Source organism: Theropithecus gelada, chromosome 7b, assembly GCF_003255815.1.
Source record: "Theropithecus gelada isolate Dixy chromosome 7b, Tgel_1.0, whole genome shotgun sequence".
Lineage (NCBI taxonomy): Eukaryota > Metazoa > Chordata > Mammalia > Primates > Cercopithecidae > Theropithecus > Theropithecus gelada.
Genome location: NC_037675.1, coordinates 85,140,687 through 85,163,704, shown reverse-complemented (window position 1 = coordinate 85,163,704; position 23,018 = coordinate 85,140,687). Strand labels below are relative to the sequence as shown.

Genomic DNA, 23,018 nt, shown 5'->3' with positions numbered 1-23,018 from the left:
TCTTGGCTCACTGCAACCTCTGCCTCCCAAGTTCAAGAGATTCTCCTGCCTCGGCCTCCCGAGTAGCTGGGATTACAGGCATGCCACCACCAGGCCAGACTAATTTTTTGTATTTTTAGTGGAGACGGGGTTTCACCGTGTTGGCCAGGCTTCTCTCAAACTCTTGACCTCAGGTGACCCGCCCACCTCGGCCTCCCAAATTGCTGAGATTACAGACTGAGCCACCACACCTGGCCTGAAACGATGGTTAGATGCCACGAAGTAGGTGGCAATGCCTTAACCGTGTGCGTATTGTCAGGCCCAAGGGCCTCTTCAATGCTTGTCAAGGGGAGTGCTATGAAATTTTAAGACATAAATCTGACAATGAATGAAAAAGAGCTCTACACTGAAAACTTTAAAATTTGCTGAGAGAACTTAAGAAGATATAAATAAGTGAAGAGAAATACCTGTACTGTGTTTATGGGCCAGAAGACTCAATATTCTTAACTTGAAAATTCTCTTTAAATTGATCAATAGATTCAAAAGAATTTTAATTATAATTGTAGCACAATATTTTTGTTTGGTAAAAATGACAAACTGACTCTAAAATTCATTTCAAAGTACTTTGAAAATGAAGGACAACTTTGATGGACTTACACTTCTGAATTTAAGTCTTATTAACTTACAGTATTCAAGAGGTTTGGTATTGGCATCAGTTTAAACAAATAGATCAATGAAACAGAATAGAGTTCAAAAATAGACCTACACATATATGATTAATTGATCAACACAGGTGTAATAATTTGTTGTGGATATGAAATAATAAAAATTTTGATCCAGGTCTCACATCATTTTTTGAAATGAACTCAAAATGATTACATCAATATGTAAAGTTTATAACTATAAAACTTCTAGAAGAAAAACATATTTTGGGCCTTGGGTTCTTATACATGATAGTATGATGTATAAAAAAACATAAATTGAATTTCTTAAATTTAGAGATTTCTGCATTTTGAATTACACTGGTAATGGAATGAAATGACAATCTACATATGGGGAAAACATTTGTAAACCACATATCTGATAAAGAGTATGTGATTCCGAATCCATATAAAACAGCCAATATTCAAAAATAAGACAACAAAAAACTCAATAACAAATTGTCAGATGATTTGAACAGACAGATAACTAAGTAAGATATAGGAAAGGAAAATGAGCAGTGAGAATATGTTCAACATCACTAGTTGGTAGAGAAATGCCTACCAAAACTGCACAGAGACACTGCTATAGGCCTATTAAAATGTCTAAAGTTTCAAAGACTGAGCATGCCAAATGTTGGCAAGGAAATGGAGGAACTGAAATATTCATACTGTTAGAACATAAAATTGTAAAACCACTTTGCAAAAGAGTTTGGCAGTATACAAGTCAAAGACTCTATTTTTTATTTGATCAAAGACAGCTTTCAAATCTCACACTTTCCCTCTCCCCTTTGTTCCACCTCTTCGGAAGCCAGTAAGAAAGCCAGCTTGCTCCCTTCCTTGGAGCATGCAGAAAGTTTAAATTCACCTGTCTTCCATCATTATGAACTGATACTGCCCTATTTTCCTTGGGGTAAATGTTTGCCCTTTTCCATATGAGTAATAAACTGTATTTCATACTCATTGGTCCTGTGGGTCCTTTGTCTCAATAATTGTATAAAGTCTTAAAGCTGGTGGTGGGGAGGGAGTGATGACCAGTGTGCAATAGGGAAAGTGGTGTCCAATTAAAAACTTAAAAGAGACAATTTCTTAAATAGGTAAACAAATATTATCATCTCATTATTCCAGTAAAATGACAGTGTGTATCTACACAAAGACTTGTACATGAATGTTCATAGAAGCTTAAATTTTAATAGTCTCAAACAGGAAATAACCATCAAAAGGTACATGGGTAAACACATTGTGGTACAAGCATGTAATAATTATACTGAACAAAAGAAATCCTACACAGGAATTGTATGTACTGTATAATTCAATGTATTTGAAACTGAAAAAGATGCAATGAATCTGCAGTGGCAGAAAGCAGATCAGTGGTTCCTGGGAATGAGGGAGTGATTGTAGGAAGGGCTGCAATGAAGGTGATATGGCTTGGCTGTGTCCTTACCCAAATCTCATCTGGAATTGTAACTCCCACAATTCTCATGTATTTCAAAAGGGAATCAGTGGGATTTGACTGAATACTTGTGGGGGTGGGTCTTTCTCATGCTGTTCTCATGATAGGGAATAAGTCTCACGAGATCTGATGGTTTTGTATAGAGGAGTTCCCCTGCACAAGCTCTCACTCTACCTGCTGCCATCCATGTAAGATGTGACTTGCTCCTCCTTGACTTCTGCCATGATTGTGAGGCCTCTCCTGACATGTGGAACTATAAGTCCACTAAACCTCTTTTTCTTCCCAGTCTCCCAGTCTCGGGTATGTCATTATCAGAAGCATGAAAAGGGATTAATGTAGAAGGGATTAAGTAAGGAAACATGGAAAGTTTTGGCAGAGGGATACACTCATTATCTTGAGTGCAGTGATGGTTTCACAGGTGATTCATGTGTAAAAGCTTATCGAATAGTAGAATATAAACCTGTACCATTTATGATATTCACTAATGTCTTAATAAATGTTTTTTAAAGGTCACTTTGTCTTTATTCAATACCAGCCCGCATTACCCTTTCTTTTCATTCCATTTCTTCTTTGTGAATTATGGCTAGTTCATATTATATGAACAGCTAAAAAAAAGAAAACCCTCATCATTCCATATTCACTCTATTGATTCCTTTAACTCTCCTTATAGTACACCAATACTAAATTGCTTTTTATATGTAACTAACTCTTATGGCTTGAATCTTCCCTATCTGTGGTGCTTCTCCTGCCAACAAAAGTCATCTACTCCTATTTTTCATTTGGCTAATACACAGTTCTTTCTTCAAGACTGAATACATTTTTTTTCTACTTCTTCCCCAGTGCTCTGTTTTAGGTGATCCTCCTCCTCTGCATTTCCAGCAAAGTTCTCAGAGACTGTGTGTGACTCCTTCATTGCACTCGTGCCTACTCCAAGTAGGAGTCCTGGATTTTATAACCCCTAGCAAAGTGAAAGATGCCAAGAAAGCATCATATAAGTATTTGTTCAGCTGAACTCAGCTCCACTTCCTATATGCATTGCTGTGTTCCTTAGAAGGACCACTAAAATGCTTTCAATATCATTAAGTATGCAATTATAATATATGTTTGCAAGCACATTTAAAAAAACTAAGAATTGACTTATACATAAAAATAACATGATATTTAAAGCAAAGAAAACCATGTGAAACAAATACAAAAAGAAAAATTTCAGACTTTGGTTAAACTGCACACAAATCAGAAAACACATTTTACTTTCAAATGGAAGAATAAAAGCAACACTTTAGGTTAAATAGTATTTTGATGATAACAAGTATCAAATATTCATGTGTACATACGTTTATTTACTAAAAAATTCAATATATATTTGTTACATTTGTCTTTGGAAAATGAGTAACGTAGTGGAGAATATTGGTGAACCAAGACATATCTTCCATTGGGCCATTTTTATATTAGCTATATAGAAAATTAGATATTGAATCAAAACTTGGAAGATATTTCTTTAAGGTTCTGTGATCACAGGCCACAGCTCTTCTATTTCTGATAACAGATCAGTACAAAGGAGAAAGGTAATTAGGGGAGATTGCCAGAGACACATGCTCATACTCCCTATATACCATAAATCATAGAAATGTGCATTTGCATTATTACATTACCCTTTTTTTTCAGTTAATCCCAGTGTCACAGTGTCATAGGACAAAAAAAAATGTGAAGATCTATGTGGCATTTAATTTATTTCATAGAAGACAATGGTTTTAAAACAACAGTATTTTGGCTATATTAATATTCTCCAAAGAAACAAAACAAAGCATATTTTATAAACAAAGTTATGCTTAATAAAATATAGCTTATTTTTCATGAAATATAGTTACATAAATTGTATATAAAGTATATAAAATATGCTTTATTTTATAAAGCATAAATGAATAAGATAAGCAAAACCAAAAAGGTATACACACACACACACATAGACACACGTACAAAGAGAGAGAGAAGGAGAGAGAAAGAGAGAGAGAAAGATGATTTATAAACTGGGAGCAGCGACTCATGTCTGTAATCCCAACACACTGGGAGGCCGAGGCGGGAGTAATGCCTGAACTCAAGAGTTCGAAGCCAGCCTGGGCAACATGGCAAAACCCTGTCTCTACAAAAAAAAAAATACAAAAATTAGTCAGGTGTGATGGTACGTGGCTGTAGATCCATCTACTTTTAGGACTGAGGTGGGAGGATCACTTGGGTTGAGGCTGCAGTGATTCATGATCACACCACTGCATTCCAGCCTGGATGACAAAGTGAGACCCTGTCTCAAAAAATGTTTTAAATATGAAAACTAAAAATAAGAATTTGGTTCATGTGATTATGGAGACTGACAGGTTTCAAACGGGTGAGTTAGGAGCTGGAGACCAAGGAGAGCCAATGGTATGGTTTCAGTCTGAAGGCCAGCATGTTCAAGGCCCAGGAAGAGCCAATGATTCCATTTGAGTTAGAAGGCAGGAAAAAGCCAATGTCCCCGTAGAAAGTCAGTCACTCACGGCGAGTATTTTTTAATTGAGGAGGGAAAGCCTTTTCATGCCATTCACGCCTTCAACTGATTAGGGGAGGCCCACCCACATTAGAGAGGGCAACGTGCTTCACCCAGTCTACCAATTTAAATAATATAATCTCATTTAGAAACACTCTCACAGAAACATCCAGAATGATATTTGACCAAGTTTTGGCACCTGATGGCCCAGTGAAATTGAAACATAAAATGAACACTCACATTGGCATTTCTGGGGACTTCCATGAAATCTGCCTCTCTCATCCCAGCAGGAAGCTGCCAAAGTTTCAAGATTATCCCTGAATGTGTGTTGTTAACACATTAACAACATTAACACATTAACACATTAACAATCCCTTCTGTGTGTTGTTAACAAGTGCATGCACACTAAAGAATAATGTCGGCCGGGCGCGGTGGCTCAAGCCTGTAATCCCAGCACTTTGGGAGGCCGAGGCGGGCGCATCACGAGGTCAGGAGATCGAGACCATCCTGGCTAACACGGTGAAACCCCGTCTCTACTAAAAATACAAAAAGAAATTAGCCGGGCGAGGTGGCGGGCGCCTGTAGTCCCAGCTACTCTGGAGGCTGAGGCAGGAGAATGGCGTGAACCCGGGAGGCGGAGCTTACAGTGAGCCGAGATCGCGCCACTGCACTCCAGCCTGGGAGACAGAGCGAGACTCCGTCTCAAAATAATAATAATAATAATAATAATAATGATGTCATATTATTCTCATCATTTGTTTCACAACAATTTACCTTGACAGGTGTTCTGGGATTTTTTATTAAATAGTATATAATTTTTGTGATCTATTAAACCTATGACACAGTGTTGTCTCATGTCCTCTGACGACAAAATTGAACCATCCTGTTTTTGATAGCCTCACTAAGCCTCACTGCTCTTACACTGAGTTTTAGCTTTTCTATCGGGATAGAATAAAAAGCTACTATTGACTTGATACGATATTTTAGTGAGAAAGTAGCTTTTTAAACAATTGTACTTAAAGTGCTAGTATATAAAAGGGCAAATATATTGTTAATCTAAATTTTCTAGCACACTCTCTTCTCTCATTTATAAATTCAGTACAGATGGTGATGATGAAAGCATATGTGTTTCAGATCCATAGTTTGTGCAACATTATTACCCAGTTCTATAGAGTACTCCTTGAGGAAAAGCCAGTTCAATAGTATTGTCTTACCTTTAATTTGTCTCCAATTCCCCTAAGAAATAATCATTGTACATTATGCAATTTTTAAGACAAGCTCTCTCCTAGATACAGATGAAAACTTCATTATTTTGAAAAACTGGATAAATAGAGCAGAAAGTACATTATAATTTCCCTTGCCTTTTGCCTTAACTCCACAACCATGTGATACAATTCAAATTCAACAGCAAGTAAGTGTTTTGTTTGTGTATGTAGGTGTTTGTGTGCTTGTCTAAGAAGCATTTAGATTTCTGACAAATAAATAACAGGGATGATAGGTTTCCCTTATCTGATTGAGGAAGAGAACAGAATTTTGAGTCCCTCAATTGTTTATTTCAGGAAAAAAATAAGTGGACAACTCTCTTTCTGAATCATTGTCGAAGATGTGGCAAAGACCAGGTCTTAAAAGGATAAACACATCCAAGTAAGAGTATCCACCTCTCCAATTTGTTTGTTTACTAGGAAATAGTGCAACATATATATTTAATGTAATTATTCAAGGCTAAATAATTTTAAATGATGTTAATGCAAGGGAAACTGACAGGTGCAATTAGCGAACTCCTGGATAATATGAGTGATCCTTTTGGAAAACCCAGCTGCATCTAGAAAAAAGCAAGAGGTACCTCTCCGCTTGCCACCATTTCAGTGAATGATCTATAACAGACTTTGGAAACATGGCAGCAATATTCAGGTTATTTTTAAAACAGATGGCATACTGAGAAGTAATCATAGACTCAACATTCACATTCTTTGCTGGCATTATAAAAGGCCAATTGCAGGAAAGCATAAGATCTCTTTCCCTTAAATACTCTAGCTAGTGACAAATATTCAAGATGGTTCAAACTAAAACCCCTGCTCACACTATCCACCTGATAGGAAGTTTGTGTCATAGCTAAATCTTAGAGTACATCATAGAATCTCGTGGTCTGACTCTGGGCAGTACATGAAACCCTGTTATATCTTGACGTCCTATCAAGCAGTATCTTGCTCAGTTGAGCTGAGTAGAAAAATAGGTCGCTTGCTTTTGTGCACTTCTAATTCATTTTGTGCATAGGATTTTGGATTATCTCGTGGAGAATAAATTTTAAAAATTGAGATATGTTGCTAGTAAAAACAAAACAAGAAAATAGAGGATGATAAAAGACTATTTTCTTGACAGTTTCACATCCCTGTTCGCTTTTGTTGTAAATGTCGACTATATATTTATTTTGTTCAAATCCTCTTTAAAATAATATATATTTTTTCTAAATAGAAGGTCAAAAGTGAATTCTTTTTTCTGTATTGGACAGTTGATAAGAATAAATGTGTCTATGAGCTAGTAAGGTCATTTAAAACCAAACTGACTGGTAAATCTCTTTGAAAAAAGGTTGACTGTAATGCAGGCATCATTACTGTACCTCAGTCTAAACTGCTCTAAAACTAGTACATATTAAAACAAATCTACGGGAGTTGAGAATCTGATAACTTTGATAAGAGTAAGTGTCGATTTAATTTATTTGCAGTTAGGTAGAGTTTTGTCATGTCAGATTTACTTTACTCATAAATAAACTCTCATTATTTTAAATTGCATTAAAAGATGAGCTGAGCAAGGATAGGCTAGACAGAGCCAATAAAAGTGAAGTTGATTTTTTTCCCCCCAAAAAATAATTACTATTTTCTACTTTCAACAAAAGCCAAAATTTGCTTTTGTAATCTCGATCAAAAATAATAGTTTCTGTCTTCCCCAATCTGTTTGAAAAGGAGTATTTGACATAACGCTATAGAAAACTTCAACTATTTTATTAGAATAATAAATATATCTGAGGCCATCAGTGATCTGCTGAAACAATATGGCTCATAGAGAATAATGGAAAAGAAAGAACACCCGTCACAGTAGCGTGAGTCCCCCCAGTTTCATGTGATAGGGACTTTTGGTACTTGAATCTTCAACTCCCATAAGAAAAAAAAAGTTAGAATCATGATTATGTTTGATTACTGGTGCAATCCTGTCTCTTACAAAGTAAAATTCAATGAATACGAATGGAGTACATTTTTTCTGAATAAGCAGGTTTCCTTGTTGTTAACTCTCATTCATCTTCCTGGAAATGGATCCATGTGAGAATTCAAAGCCAGTGTAAAGTGCTTCACTGCTTAGCAAGAAAAAAACCAAAATTTAGAAAATGTCCAAACCAGAGATTACCTAGCGATCAGTGGAATTCAGATGATGTTAAATTAAATGCAGTATAATAAAGTCTAAAGAAATCATGTAAATATTTTTTTCAAGGATGTGAGCTGGTTTTCACCTGAGACTGCAGAGGGGATAAAAAAAATTAACATCAAAACCCATGAGCCATTGTCATGTAAGTTCCTGAAATACATGTACATTTATAATTGATGAATTTATCCTATTGAGGAGGAATATTAACTGCTACACAAGTTATTTTTTTCAGATTTCATGATCAGTCATTTGCAATGGATTATTTCAAACAGAGAAATTTGGACCACCCTGGAGGTCAGAGGAAATTGCAATTGCTTCTACCTCCCCAGAGCAATTTTAGCAGCAAAGTTACTACCCAGGGAATGACAATTTTATGTTCCATTAGTGATAAGTGCTATTTTTATACTGCTCATGACCATTTCTCACTCTCCGGATACATGTGCAGTTATCTCCCTCACATTCCAATTATTTCCAATTGCAAGAACTATACTACACATCTCAGAAGTTCAAAGGTGGTTGTAGAGTGAAAAGAGGACAGTGTAAGGGCTATGAATTCACATAAGTGAATGCATATGTGATCATTGGCATTAAATATTATCCAGTACCTTTTGTGACCAGCGTTTAATAGTGAAGAGTCATTTTCAAGACATGCTAGGCTCTCACTATTAGCTTGAAAATCAGTTGCAAATATAGAATTATCTATTGATATAAATAATACATTTTTCACTTCTAATGTATCTTAAAAATGTAGATGCATCTGGATAGAATAATAGAAATAATGCTTTAAGTAGGATTTAAGTGAAATTAAACTGACTATAATCATGAAGCATTTACAGTAGTCCAGGCTTTGTTCTAGGAGTTTTCCATGATGAGATTTCTGATGTAGTCTTCTAATTCACCTAGAGCATCTTCTCCATACTACAAATGAGACAAGAATGGCAAAGCGATCTTCATGAATATATCATCTGAAGCGTGTTTAGTGTACATTGTGAAAAGGAGAAGACTCAAGAAGCAGTGGCAATGCTAAACTTTACATGCCACCATGTGCCTAAGGATGGAGGTTCTATCTCGAGGAGTTAATTAACAGACTCATTTCCTCCATGAAACTCAAAAAAATTATATTGCCAAATTTACATTTTAATAAGGAAGATATATTTTAAATTTATTAGACTTTGCTGTATGCTCAATCTCATAATCTGCTACTAGTGATATTCTAGTTACCTCTAGTTCAGCATTTGTTAAACTGACCACTTGTTGTTGCCTTTTTAACTCTGTACGTAGTCATAATTCTGAAAGTAAACAAGTCGATATGGTCCTTAGAATGCCTGGCTGCTGAATCAAAGGGAATATACAAAACTCTTCTGCAGCAAAACTCAGCTGTCTAGTGACAATAAACTCACAGTAAGTGTTACCAAATGGATTAAAGATGAAGTTTTTTTTTTTTTTTTTTTTTTTTGAGACTGAGTCTGGCTCTGTCGCCCAGGCTGGAGTGCAGTGGCCGGATCTCAGCTCACTGCAAGCTCCGCCTCCCGGGTTCACGCCATTCTCCTGCCTCAGCCTCCCGAGTAGCTGGGACCACAGGCGCCCGCCACTTCGCCCGGCTAGTTTTTTGTATTTTTTAGTAGAGACGGGGTTTCACCGTGTTAGCCAGGATGGTCTCGATCTCCTAACCTCGTGATCCGCCCGTCTCGGCCTCCCAAAGTGCTGGGATTACAGGCTTGAGCCACCGCGCCCGGCCAAGATGAAGTTTAAGCTTTTCTTTTTGTCGATATCTTTATGGATGGCATTATGTATAAAGCAGTTAATCTTTTAATATATGACATAAACTTTTATATGTATCTTAAAATGTCTTTTCACAATTCCAAATGCAGAAAAAAATTGAAAGTCTATTTTAAAAGTCATTAATTTATCCTATCCCGTGTAACTAGATTTGGAAACAGAAGAAAGCAAATTAGTATCTGTTGGGTGTCATCTAAGTTGTAACTATTTTGGTAGGAATTCACATATATCACCTCATTAAATTAAATTTAATGATCACAGCAATGACTTGAAGTAGGTATTTGTAATCCCGTTTCTCAGCTGGGAACACAGGGAAGCCTGGTGGTTAAGTTGTAACCAGTAATCACACTGGTAAAAAGAAGAGGCTCCAGATTCAACTTGCCAGGGTCAAATCTCGGTTTTTCCTCCTTTGTAGGTGTATGTACTTAACAAACTCATTTAATTTTCTAAGCACAATTTCTCAACTTAGGAACTAGAAATCACACCTGCACATGCACATAACATACTTAGGATAAGTATTTTCACGCCTGCCTGTTTACATACTCACTATGATCATCATTCTTATCATCATGGTCATCCCTGTCTCCCTCGGTTAAAGGACATGCAATAATCTGAGATTTGAACACAAAGTAACTTGATCCTCGAAAGCATACTATTTCATCTATAAACCCTAAATTGTAACTACCTATTAGACTATTGAAATATAGGTTCCCATTTTTCTAAGACTGACATGTAGTATTGATATAGTCAGTCCTCCTATTGGTTTGGTTAGCACATGTGATATTATCACTTTAACTGCTGCTTCCTCTCTCTCATGGCTTAATGGTTCAGTTTGTCTTTTCCATAGAGAAACTCCTCGAATTTTATTTATAACTCTCTATCACCTTATAGTATACATGTTCCCTAGGTGACCAAATGTATTGTCAATGCTTCAATTAGCAGAAAAATATTAAAAAGTGAAAAATGAAAGTTCTGCTACCAGACAGTATTGTATTTACAATTTTAAAATGTAAAATTTGACATATTTATTAGATAACCATATGGATATGCTACATAGACAGATTTATGGATCTGAAGTCAGCGAGGAAGTCAGGGCTGGAGGTAGGCATTTGGGAACCATTGACCTATCAACAGTACTTAAAACTGTGGAACTGAGCATAGAAGCACCACTAACATAGATTGCACCGCAAGTGGTTCTTCCTGAGGTTGTGCAATATGGTAGCCCCAAATATTCACCACTGATTATTGGACTTCTCCACCTAAATATACCACAAGCAACTCAGCATGTACCATATTAAGCTCAACATAATTATCCTCAGATATATCTTACTTCGCATGATGCTTCACTTGGTAAATGGGTGACCAACCATTTCTAACTTATCCAAAGCAGAGACTTGACCAAAGCAGATGTATTTCTTGGCTAGGTCTTTACACTTATCTTCATATCTAATAAACTCTTTTTGACATTGTCCTTTAGAAAAAGAAATCACTGCCTCCTGAAAATAATTCAAAAGCTATACAAAATATTTTGCATGTATTACTCTAAATCTTGTAACAAGCATATGACATCAATATTATTATCATCCGGCTGGGCGCGGTGGCTCAAGCCTGTAATCCCAGCACTTTGGGAGGCCGAGACGGGTGGATCACGAGGTCAGGAGATCGAGACCATCCTGGCTAACACGGTGAAACCCCGTCTCTACTAAAAAATACAAAAAACTAGCCGGGTGAAGTGGTGGGCGCCTGTGGTCCCAGCTACTCGGGAGGCTGAGGCAGGAGAATGGCATAAACCCGGGAGGCGGAGCTTGCAGTGAGCTGAGATCCGGCCACTGCACTCCAGCCTGGGCGACAGAGCAAGACTCCGTCTCAAAAAAAAAAAAAAAAATTATTATCATCCATTCTATTTTAGGTAGAGAAATATGAATTGCAGAGAAGTTAATTACCTGAAAAATATCATACAGCTAACAAGTGGTGGAGCCAAGACTTCAAGTGAGTCATCCTGACTCCAGATGACATGTACTTTCTCTCTAAATATAAAGCTTTCAAGACTTGGTGATGGATTATTAGTAGAAGCTGTAGGTCACACAAGACTCAAAAGTACCCTGACAGTTTTAGCTTCAGTAACTGGATAGACTTACTAAGACGAGGACACCTGAGAGTAAGTTTTGGAGCCAATGAAATCAAATGTAAAATTTGACATCTTTATTAGATAACCATATGGATATGCTAAATAGACAGATTTATGAATCTGAAGTCAGCGAGGAAGTCAGGACTGGAGGTAGGCATTTGGGAACAATTGACATATCAACAGTACTTAAAACTGTGGAGCTGGATGAGAACTTTTAAAGCCAGCATGGATGGGAAATAACTTTTTGCACCGTTAGCATTTATTCAGTGACCAAATCACAGTAAGCGTTTCACAAATATCTGCTGAATAAATAGATAGATACATAGAATCCCATTATGTGTCAGGAACTAGACCAGCATTGGATATAAGGAAGAATTGAGGAGCTCATTATTTTAGCTGTTTCCATTACAGGTTTACAAGCTAACTGGGCAAAAAAAAAAGTGTCAAAATGTGAAATTAAAAGAGCAAGGCCATACAATGTTATGAAATTCCAGTTTAGGGCTCAGATTTGGCAATTTGGTCCTAGGCAAAGCACTTATTTATAAACACTCTGGTTTTGGATCAATAAGTTGATCTGGAGGGTTGGTCCTTCTAACTTTAACAATCTTTGAAAGAAGGAATTAGAAAATATAATCTCCCTAAGGTCAAAAAATAAAAGTACATCTAAGTGGTCTATAACACAATGCAAGGAAGTGAATGAGATTAAGTTAAGATTTCAGAAGTTAGTTGAGAAACATAAACTTTGGTCTACATACAACAAAAGTGATAGGAATTTCAAAAGAGCAAAGAGAGCTTTCAAAAAAGTAAAGGGAGATTTTGGGCTGCAATCTGCTGATCTTGCCAGTTTATCAGCCATACTTCTTAGGATGTATGCCAATAAAAAATCTTTTGTAGCATTAATCACTGGTGAGAAACACCGTTATCATAGAGACATGCCTGCATCCTCCAGAGGAAGTTTTATAAATGGACAACCACCATTTTGCCTTCATGGTTCTTAGATTTATGCAATAAGACAGTTTTTAGGATGAGTTAGCACCCATCATACCCAATAAGATTGCTACCAATTTTTTTGTGTGTGTTACTAGGGCAAATAAAGAGTTCCCCTGTGCTTACTTTTCAAAAATCTTTTTTTTTTTTTTTGCAACATCCAGAAACCAGTAAAAATATTATATGTAAAAATATATAATTTTCTGCTAGTAAACAGTATTAGTCCTTTTTTATATTTCTCTGACATTTGCAATAGCAGAATTTTGTGGCTATTGGAAAAGAAAATTTCCTCCCACTCCTTCCAACGTCTCACCCCAACTAGAAATCTCCCATTATTGATTTGGAAGAAAAGATTGAGAAGTTGTCATTATTTCTTTCCAGCTATGTCTCTTATCTAGATGTTTAAAAACCATGTTGTTTTTTACTAAACACACAAGTGACTACTTTTTAGGGGTCAACTAGGTGAGGTGTTAATTCAGAGAGACAGAAAAAAAAATATATATATATATATATATACACACACACACACACACACACACACACATACACACACACTTTTTTTTTTTTTTTCCCAGACAGGCTTTCATTTGGTTACCCAGGCTGGAGTGCATTGGTGTGACCACAGCTCACTGCAATCTTAACCTCTGGGTCTCAAGACATTTTCATGCCTCACTCTCTCGAGTAGCTAGGACCACAGGTGCATGCCACCATGACCAGATAACTTTTTTCCCATAGAGACAGGGTCTCTCTATGTTGCTCAAACTCCTGGGCTCAAGGGATCCTCCTACCTTTTCCCCTCAAAGTACTGGAATTATGGGCATGAGCTACTGCACTTGGCTCCATTCTCTTTATTTGGACCATAAGTTAATAACAATTTAAAATGAGGAAGATCTCAGTAAGGCATAATATTTGAGTACAAACTTTCCTATTCATCCCTGCTGTCAAACTCACCATAAATCTAAAATAAATTACTTCTAATGATGTAATTTTCTGTTTAGTTACTTTTTCAATATTATTTAATGGGGAGTAAGGTCTGTCGTATGATTTGTATCCACCTTGGCTAGATATCATTAGATGTTCATGGTGCAGACCGTCTAATTATAGAAGTTAATAGGTAACATTTATATGTAATAATCTGACATAGGTGACTATATCTTAAATTTATTGTATTTCCCCAAGAATTGAATGGGGAAAGGAGACTGAAGAAAACTTCAAGGATCAGTTAAGTATTCAAGAGTCCCTTCTCCTCTTCTCTGAGCTCTAGGATAACTATAAGGATCAGAGATGGGCACAAATCCAGCTGGACTGAATTCTTCTGTGTATGTCACAGACATCCATACCTCAAATGGGATCCTGATAGGCTAAGAAGGTATTGCAATATGACTTTTGTAGACAAAGTTTATAAACATATCAGTTTTTGAAAATCAGAATATCAGTTGCTTTAATATTGCAACCACAATCTTTTCTTCTTTCAAAATTGCCATTTCCTTCTTAACACTACTGAAATTCATTACCAATGACATAACAATTATTCCGATATAATATTGTGATCCAACCAAGAAGAGAGTAGTAATTAATAAAATTGCTACTTGAGAAACACTCCAGATCCATAGGAGAATTCAGGATGTATAATGGCACATTTGTTTACCTGATTATATTTATTCATAAGTGTCTTGATTATTGTTTGATGTTTATCACACATATACATGTAAATTTAAAAGTAGTCATAAGATTTCAATATTGACCATGATGTTTTCTGCAGGGTTTTTCCCAATTTAGGAAAATTCTCTTCTACTCTCATTATACTATCAGATTTTATCGTACATAATTCTTAAAATTTGTGCTGAATGTTTTATTCTGAATGTTTTCACATTCCTATTTTTCTTCTTTATTCTGCTTAAGGAATGCAGTTCTTTAATCCATTATTCTATTGGTGAAATAACTTTACATTATTAGAATAAACCCATCTTGGTTGTGATATTTTATTTTGCTTACAGAATGCTGGAGTTTGTTTCTCATGACAACTATTTTTATTTAACATTTTACAGGAAACAGATATGTATATATATAAATTACCTTATGTGGTTTGCTTTTCTCATTTTATTGTCAAGTTAAAACCTTATAAATAACCTGGAGAACATTCTATCTTCTTTTTCTTTTTTTTCTCAAAAAAGGATTTGTGTAAGATTGTGGATAGCCAGTTCTTCAATAAGTTTTAGAACAAGCCTGTTAAATCATCTTGACTTACAGTTTATTTTGGGTGAATATTTTAAATATACATTCAATTTTATATACTTTACAGATAATACAGCAGGTTTATTATTTTCTCTTGATTTAATTTTGGTGAGTTTATTGTTTGGTTCTTTGGGGGATTTTTATAGTTATTGTTAATACATAGAGTTCAGCTAGGTTTTCAAATGGTTCGACTACAAAGTTGTCCTTTTTACTAAAAAATAATATCACATTATTTTAATTTCTGTTGAATTATGTTCTATTTTTAAATCCTTAATATTCATATTTTTTACTTTATTTTACTTTCTTGACTCGTCTTGTCAGAATTTGCTATTTTTCTCTGTTCCAGCAATCAATTTTTGTCTTTGCTAAACCTCATTATCATTTTGTTTGCAATTTTATTAATTGCTACTCTCTTCTTTACTGTTTCTTTACTTTTTCAGTGTGTTTACTTATTAATTTATTTATCTGATTTTTAAGTTGAATGTTTGGGTCTTAGACATTTTTTAAAAAGACAATACTTTAAGGATATATATTTTCCTCTAAATACTCCTTATATTCACCTATACTTACATTTTTAGATAGTTTACATTTTTAATCATATCTAAGCATTTTTCACTTCCATTGTTCTTTTTATTTGTCTCATGAGATATTTAAATACAGATTTTTGAATTTTTAAAGTGCATATTTCTAACTTAATTGTGTCATGTTCAGAGAATGTGGGGTCTATAATATTGAAATTGGATTTCATATTTTTTTTGCTGAGTAAAAGCTCTACATTTGAAAATGTTCCATATATCTCTGAAAGAATGTGTGTTCATTCATATGTTATTTGTTGCAATGTTCTATACATTTCACTTTAAAAATAGTTTGCACTATCTAATTATTTTATTCTCATTATTTCAGTCAATTTGCCATGATAGGCATGCTGTAATGTGTCCTAGAGATAGTGAATATAAAAACTTATTTTCATTGGTTAACGCTATTTGCCTTAAAATATACTTTGTCTAATGCAAAAATAATTATATAATCTTTCTTAGGATTAGTACTTAATTATTTATATTTTCTAAAATTTTAATTTCAGTCTTTCTGAGTCTTGATCATTTGGGCGTGTGTCTTGTAAAAATCACATGTGTAGAATTATTTTCTTCATCCAATATGAAAAGCTTTGTCTTTTAATTTGACTTGTTGGTTCATATATATTGATTGCTCTTATTATTTTGAATTTGCTTTCCTCATCTTATTTATTTATTTGTCTTACTTTTAGTATAACACTTCTTTGTTCCTCTCTTGAGTTGGATTGATTGGATTAAATGGACCCATTGCATTGAAATATTTTTTGCTTACCTAAGTTTCTTTTTCTTCTTCCGCAAGTAGTTTGACAGATATGCACATTATTCTTCTTGTTTATGGATTAACTTTTAAATATCAACATCAGTATTTAATTAAAGTTTTATGCCAATCACTGAGTCACTTTGTCTTTGTAATCTTGCTATTTCGCTTTAAGTGTCTGGTGTGAATGTCATTTAATTTCTTTTCCTCTGTATTTATTTGGGTTCTATGAAAAGATTGATTTCTTTAACCATCTTGGTAAAATATTTTATTAAATAGTATGTCTCCTTCATTATTTCCATTGTCTCATGAAACTCCTACCAAGGCATGTGGACTTTCACACTTTTCCCTTGTCTCTTACAACTCTGGGTTCCATTTGCTATAAATATCTGAAATTATAGCTCTCTCTTTGCTAGTTCTTGGTTTAATTGAATTTCCTTTTTTCTTTAGCATCGAATTTAAAATTTCAGTTATTTTAGCTTTATGTTTATAGTTCTATTTTACTTTTTATATGATAGTCAATTTTGATAGTCTTTTCGTTATAGCTTAATAAATACATGTATAATTACATAGTATTAGATATGTTTTCTATATTTTATATTTAACAATTTACATATGTCTGTAAATCTAACATTATACCAAACTTAACAAGTTTCAAAATAAATTCATTTAAATAACACAGGTCCTAACTTTTCCAGATGCCCTAAGGAAAACTCCAACACTATTTTATGTATTCTCTGAAGACAAATTTGCTAATTTTTTTTTTCTCTCTGAAGAATGTTTCTCCTTTCTCTTCAGCCTAGTTATGTGATAAAACACTTTAATATTCTTTTTTCACTTAAAAAGGTTAAATATGCTGTATATACCAGGAGTTCTTTTTTCTAATTATCTTTTTCACTATACTGTATAGAAAAGAAAGTTTCTTAGAAGTCATTTCTTTATTTAAATTTCATTTATTTGTCTGCTTAGTTTCTGATGCTCATCTGCTTTCTGAATAGTTGAGGTGAACATGTAGTATAATTCTAGAGATGGGAAGTGTTATTTTAATAAAATATTTAAGATTCTTACTTGAGTTGGTTTTCTCAAGTTTCAGAGTGATTAGTAAAATCCTATGCTGTTCAAAAGGTAATCTGAGAGGAAGTCAATGAATCATCCCCAAATATTACATATTACAAATCTACTTAACATCAGCATATATACCTATACATATATACATATATATACACACATACACACATATATATATATATAAAATTTTATGATATGGCAAAATATACATAGCCTAAAATTTACTATTATAACCACTTTTAAGAGAACATTTCAGTGATATGAAGTACATTCATATTGTTGCACAGCCATCATTTCCATCTATGTCAAGAGCACTTTTACACTTGCAAAGCTATAATTGTATGCCCATTAAGTAATTCCCCATCTCTATTTGTTGCTGGTACCTTAAAAAGCAATTTGTTTTTGTATATTGACCTTGAATCCAGTGGTCTTGCTGAATTATCTTATTAATTGTAATTCCTTCTTTTCTATGTATATCCTTATGCCTTTTGTAAATTGTATCAGTTTTGTTTTTTCCTTTCAGATCCTTATGAGTCTCTTTTTTTTCTTGACTTAACAACTTTACTGACTAGACTTTATGGTACATTCTACTACATATCTTTTAGTAAACTTAGGTGTGCAGCAACAAATAAAAAATGAAATTAAAATTATATTCACAGCAGCACTATCCATAAGAGCCCAAACTGAAGACTACAATGATCAGGAGGAAAGGTAAAGGGTATTGCATACACAGTGTGGAATTTGCAACACTGAGAATGAATAAAGGGCAACTATATACGACATAGATGAATCTTACACACAGAATCTCCAGTGAAAGAAGCCAAACAGAAAATCGTACATATTCTATAATTTCATATATATAAAGGTCAAAAATCAGCAGCATTAGTCTATATGTTAGAAGTCAAGATAATGGATTGCTCTGTGGGAGAGAGACTGGGAAGTGAATGGAAGGGGCAGCCTGAGGGCTGTGCCAACTCTGTTAATGTTGTTTCTTGACGAAGGTGCTAGTTATGTGGGATGTATTTATTTGGTGATAATTAAGCCATATATTTATTTAGGACATGTGATGTTCTATGTTTATTTATTATACTTTAATAACAAGTTCTTTAAAACAATAACTCCCCATCTCCTTCACTCCCCAAACCCTGACAACCACCATTCTGCATTGTCTCTATCAATTTGACTACTTTAAGTACCTTGTACAAGTGAAATCGTGTAATATTTATTTTTTTGTGACTGGCTTACTTCACTTAGTGTAATATTTTTTCTTTATTCTTTTTTTTTTTAACATAAAGTTGTTTTGTCTGATATTCGTACAGCCTTTCCTGTCCTCTTTTGGTTACTATTTGCATGGAATGTATTTTTCTCTCTGTACTAGTCTGTTCTCATGCTGCTATGAAGAAATACCCAAGACTGGGTAATTTATAAAGGAAAGGGGTTTAATTGGCTCACAGTTCCATATTGCTGGGCAGTCCTCAGGAAACTTACAATCATGGCAGAAGGCGAAGGGGAAGCAAAGCACCTTCCTGACAGGTGGCAGGACGGAGTGAGTGCAAGCAGCGGAAATGCCAGACACCTATAAAACCATCAGATCTCATTAGACTGAATCCCTATCACAAGAACAGCATGGAGGAAACCACCCCTGTGATCCGATTGCCTCCATCTGATCCTGCTCTTGACACGTGGGCGTCATGGAGATTACAATTCAAGATGAGATTTTCGGCAGGAACACAGCCAGACCATATTACCATCTTCTCCATTTCAGCCTATTTGTGCCTTTGGATCTAAAGTGAGTCTCTAGTAAATACTGTATAATTGGATCATATTTTTATATTAATTCAGCCAATCTTTGTCTTGTGATGTGACAGTTTAATTTACTCACATTTAAAGTAATTACTGTTGAGTAGGAACTTACTTAGGTCATTTAGATGTTAGTTTTTTATATACCTTACAGAATTTTTTTCCTTATTTTCTTCATTGCTATCTTCTTTTGTGTTTAGTTGAATTTTTGTAGTGAAACATTTAAGTTTCTTTCTCATATCCTTTTTTGTATATTCTATAACTATTTTCTTTGTATTTGCCATGGGGATTATATTTAACATTTTAACATTATAACATTCTAATTTGAATTTATGCCAGCTTAACTTTAATTTAAACATACAAAGCCCCTGCTCTTTTACAGTTTTGTCCCTTACCTTTTCAGTTTTTCATGTCACATGAAAACATTTTATACACTTTATGCTCACAAACATAAATGGATAATTCTTTTAAATGCATTCATTTCTCAAATTATGTATAACATAAATTTGGAGATAAAAACTAAAGTTACATTAATAGTAACTTTCATGATTACTCATGTATTTATCTTTACTGAGATCTTTATTTCTTTTTATGGCTTCATGTTACAGTCCAGTATCCCTCCATTTTAACCTGCAAGATTTCATGGAATTTCTTTCGGGGAAAGTCTAGTGGTAAATAACTCCCTCAGCTTTTGCTTATGTGGGAATGTTTTCGTTTCTCCTTCACTTTTGAAGGACAGTTTTGCTGGCCATAAGATTTTTTGTTGACAGTTTTCTTTTTCTTTTAGCATTTTGAATGCATTACCTTACTGCAATTTGGATTTCAGAATTTCTGATGATAAACCAGCTGATTATCTTACTGAGGATCCCATGTATGTGATGAGTTGCTTCTGTCTTGATGCTTTCAAGATTCTCTCTTTGTCTTTGGCTTATGACAGTTTGATTATAATATGTCTCAACTGATTCTTTGACTTACTCCTTCTGGGAATTCATTGAATTTCTTAAATATTTATACATTGTTAAGCAAATTTGGGAAGTTTTCAGCCATTATTACTTCAAACATTCTCTTGCTTGCTCTATTCTGCCTCTGGGACTCACACAATGAGTGTGTTGATAGACTTTATGGTGTCTCACAGTCACTCTGTTAGCTTTTCCTCAATCTTTTCTTTTCTGTTCTACATACTGAATAATTTCCATTGCCCTGTCTATCCTCACATTTGCTGATTCGTCTGCTTGTTTAAATCTGCTTTGAAACTATCCAGTAAATTTTTATTTTATTATTTAATTTTTAGCTTCAAATTTTTTTGTTTGTTTCTTTTTAGGTTTTCTATCTCTATTGATATTTCCATTTTGCTTACACATCACTTTCTTGACTTTTTGAACATCTTCTTTTAGTTCTCCGAGTATCTTTTTGAAAGTTGCTTCAAAGTCTTGTCTGTCAGACTGTTTTAGAAACAGTTTCTGTTCATATTTTTCCTTTCAAATGGGCTATACATTCCTAATTCATTTATGCCTTGTTATTTTTTTCTTGAAAACTGTACACAACACTTGTATCTAACAATGCAGTAATTCTGGATATCTAATTTCTCTGTTTTCTTAGGGTTTACTGCTCTTTGTTTATTTTTGTTTGTTTGTTTGTGTGGGTTGTTGTTTTCTTTTTGAATTGCTGTAGGCTGTTTCTGTGACAAGGGCCAGACTGAGGTGTAAATTTAAAGTGTTTTTAGGTATTTTCTGAGTCTGCTGCTTCCTCTGTCATGCTTGGTAACTTCCTAATGTCTGTCATATATGTTATTGAGTTTAAATTTCTTAATCTTTAATATTTGGCTCCCAAAAGAAGAAACAGAAAAAATGAGGAAAGGAAAAATAGATTATCAGTCCTTTAAGTCCCTGGAAGTCATATTAGCAATGTGAATAATTTGCTACAACAGAGTGAGGTGCAACCACAATGGCCACCCATTCATTTTTCTGTAACTGTCTGATTAGAAGTAGCAATCAGAGATCAGAGCACAAATTCTCAATATTTGGAAAATAGTGTTTCTTTTTACTCACGCTGGCTCCTGCAAGCTGCATGAAAGTTGCTCAAAGACTGCATGGGGCTGTCTGCGACAGTGCTGGGGGTGAAGGATGGGTAGCTGCTTCTGTGCTAAAAGCTAAATTTGACCAAAACTTACTGCAATTTAACATCCCATTCTTTCTCTGGAAGTAGCAAGCTTTGGTGTAGAGAGTTCTCAAACAATTAGATAGATTCTATCAGTGTAATTCTTGTCCAGCTGAAGAAACAGACTGCTAGTGCTTCCTACTCTGCTACCTTTTCATTTTTCTCTATCACAATTAGCTTTTCAAGGCATTAAATTATCTTGTCTTGTGTAAGTATCCACACGCATTTTGACTGGGATATGTGCTATAATTCATATCAGAGAAAATAGTCAGGAAAAAGGAATCAAGATGAAGGTTTTAATGGGAAGAGCAGAAAAGGGAGTTTCATTGTGAGAGTGAATGCATGTCTGTATGTGTGCAAAAGGTATGTGTGTATCTATACAGGATCTAACATACTAACTATAGCTATACATATTGATTACATACTCTAAGCCAGGTATATGGCATAAACATTTTCATTCAACTCATAGAAGAACCCTATGAGGCAGTATTATTATTGTCATTAGAATTTATAAAATTTTAGCTTTTAGTTTAGGTACAGGTGCAGTTCATGTAACAATCCTAGGTAGTGAACATAATACCCAATATGTAGTTTTTCAACCCATTCCCTCCTCTGTCCCTCTGTCCTCTAGTAGTCCAATGTGTATTTTTCCCACGTTTATGTCCGTGTGTGCCCAATGCTTAGCTCCCACTTATAAGTGAGAACATGCAGTATGTGATTTTCTGCTCCTGTATTATTTCACTTAGGATTATGGCCACCAGCTCCATTCATGTTGTTGCAAAGGATATGATTTAATTCTTTTTTATTGTTGCATAGTATTCCATAGTATATATGTATTATATTTTCTTTCTCCAATTAACTATTGATGGGCACCTAGGTTGGTTGCATGTCTTTACTATTGTGAATAGTGCAGGAATGAACATATAAGTACATATGTTTTTTGGCATAATGATCTGTATTCCTTTGCATCAGAAGAGATGTTTAAAAAAAAAAAAAACCAGATGCTGGTGAGGCTGTGGAGAAAAGAGAATGCTTATGTAGAGTTAGTGGGAATGGAAATTAGTTAAGCCACTATAGAAAGCAGTTTGGAGATTTCTGAAAGAACTTCAAACAATTACTACTGTTATTTTAAAGATGAAAATGGGGATTGAAGCAGTTAAGTCAAACTTCACCTAATAAGGAAAGAAATTAACGTTCCAACAGAATCTCTGTAACCCATTCTGCACTCTTAAAACTAAACCCTTTGTATTATACCAAAAAAAAAAATAGTAGAAGGAGGTGAAATGTAAATTTCTTTCAGACTCAGACCCATCCTTCTATAATCTACTTCAATAGCATTTAATTCATTTAGTCAAGATATCGCTTAACTAACAAGCCTCAAATATTTCATTACTAATTATTTCTATTTAAATGATAAACTAACTTTCTAACTTACTAAATTTATTAGTGCATTCTCATGCTGCAAAAAGG

At 34.5% G+C, this 23,018-nt stretch overlaps 1 pseudogene; it reads right to left on the bottom strand.

The window, feature by feature from the left end:
• Positions 1–235: 235 nt before the first annotated feature.
• On the bottom strand, positions 236–337 carry LOC112629610 (annotated as a pseudogene).
• Positions 338–23,018: the final 22,681 nt, after the last annotated feature.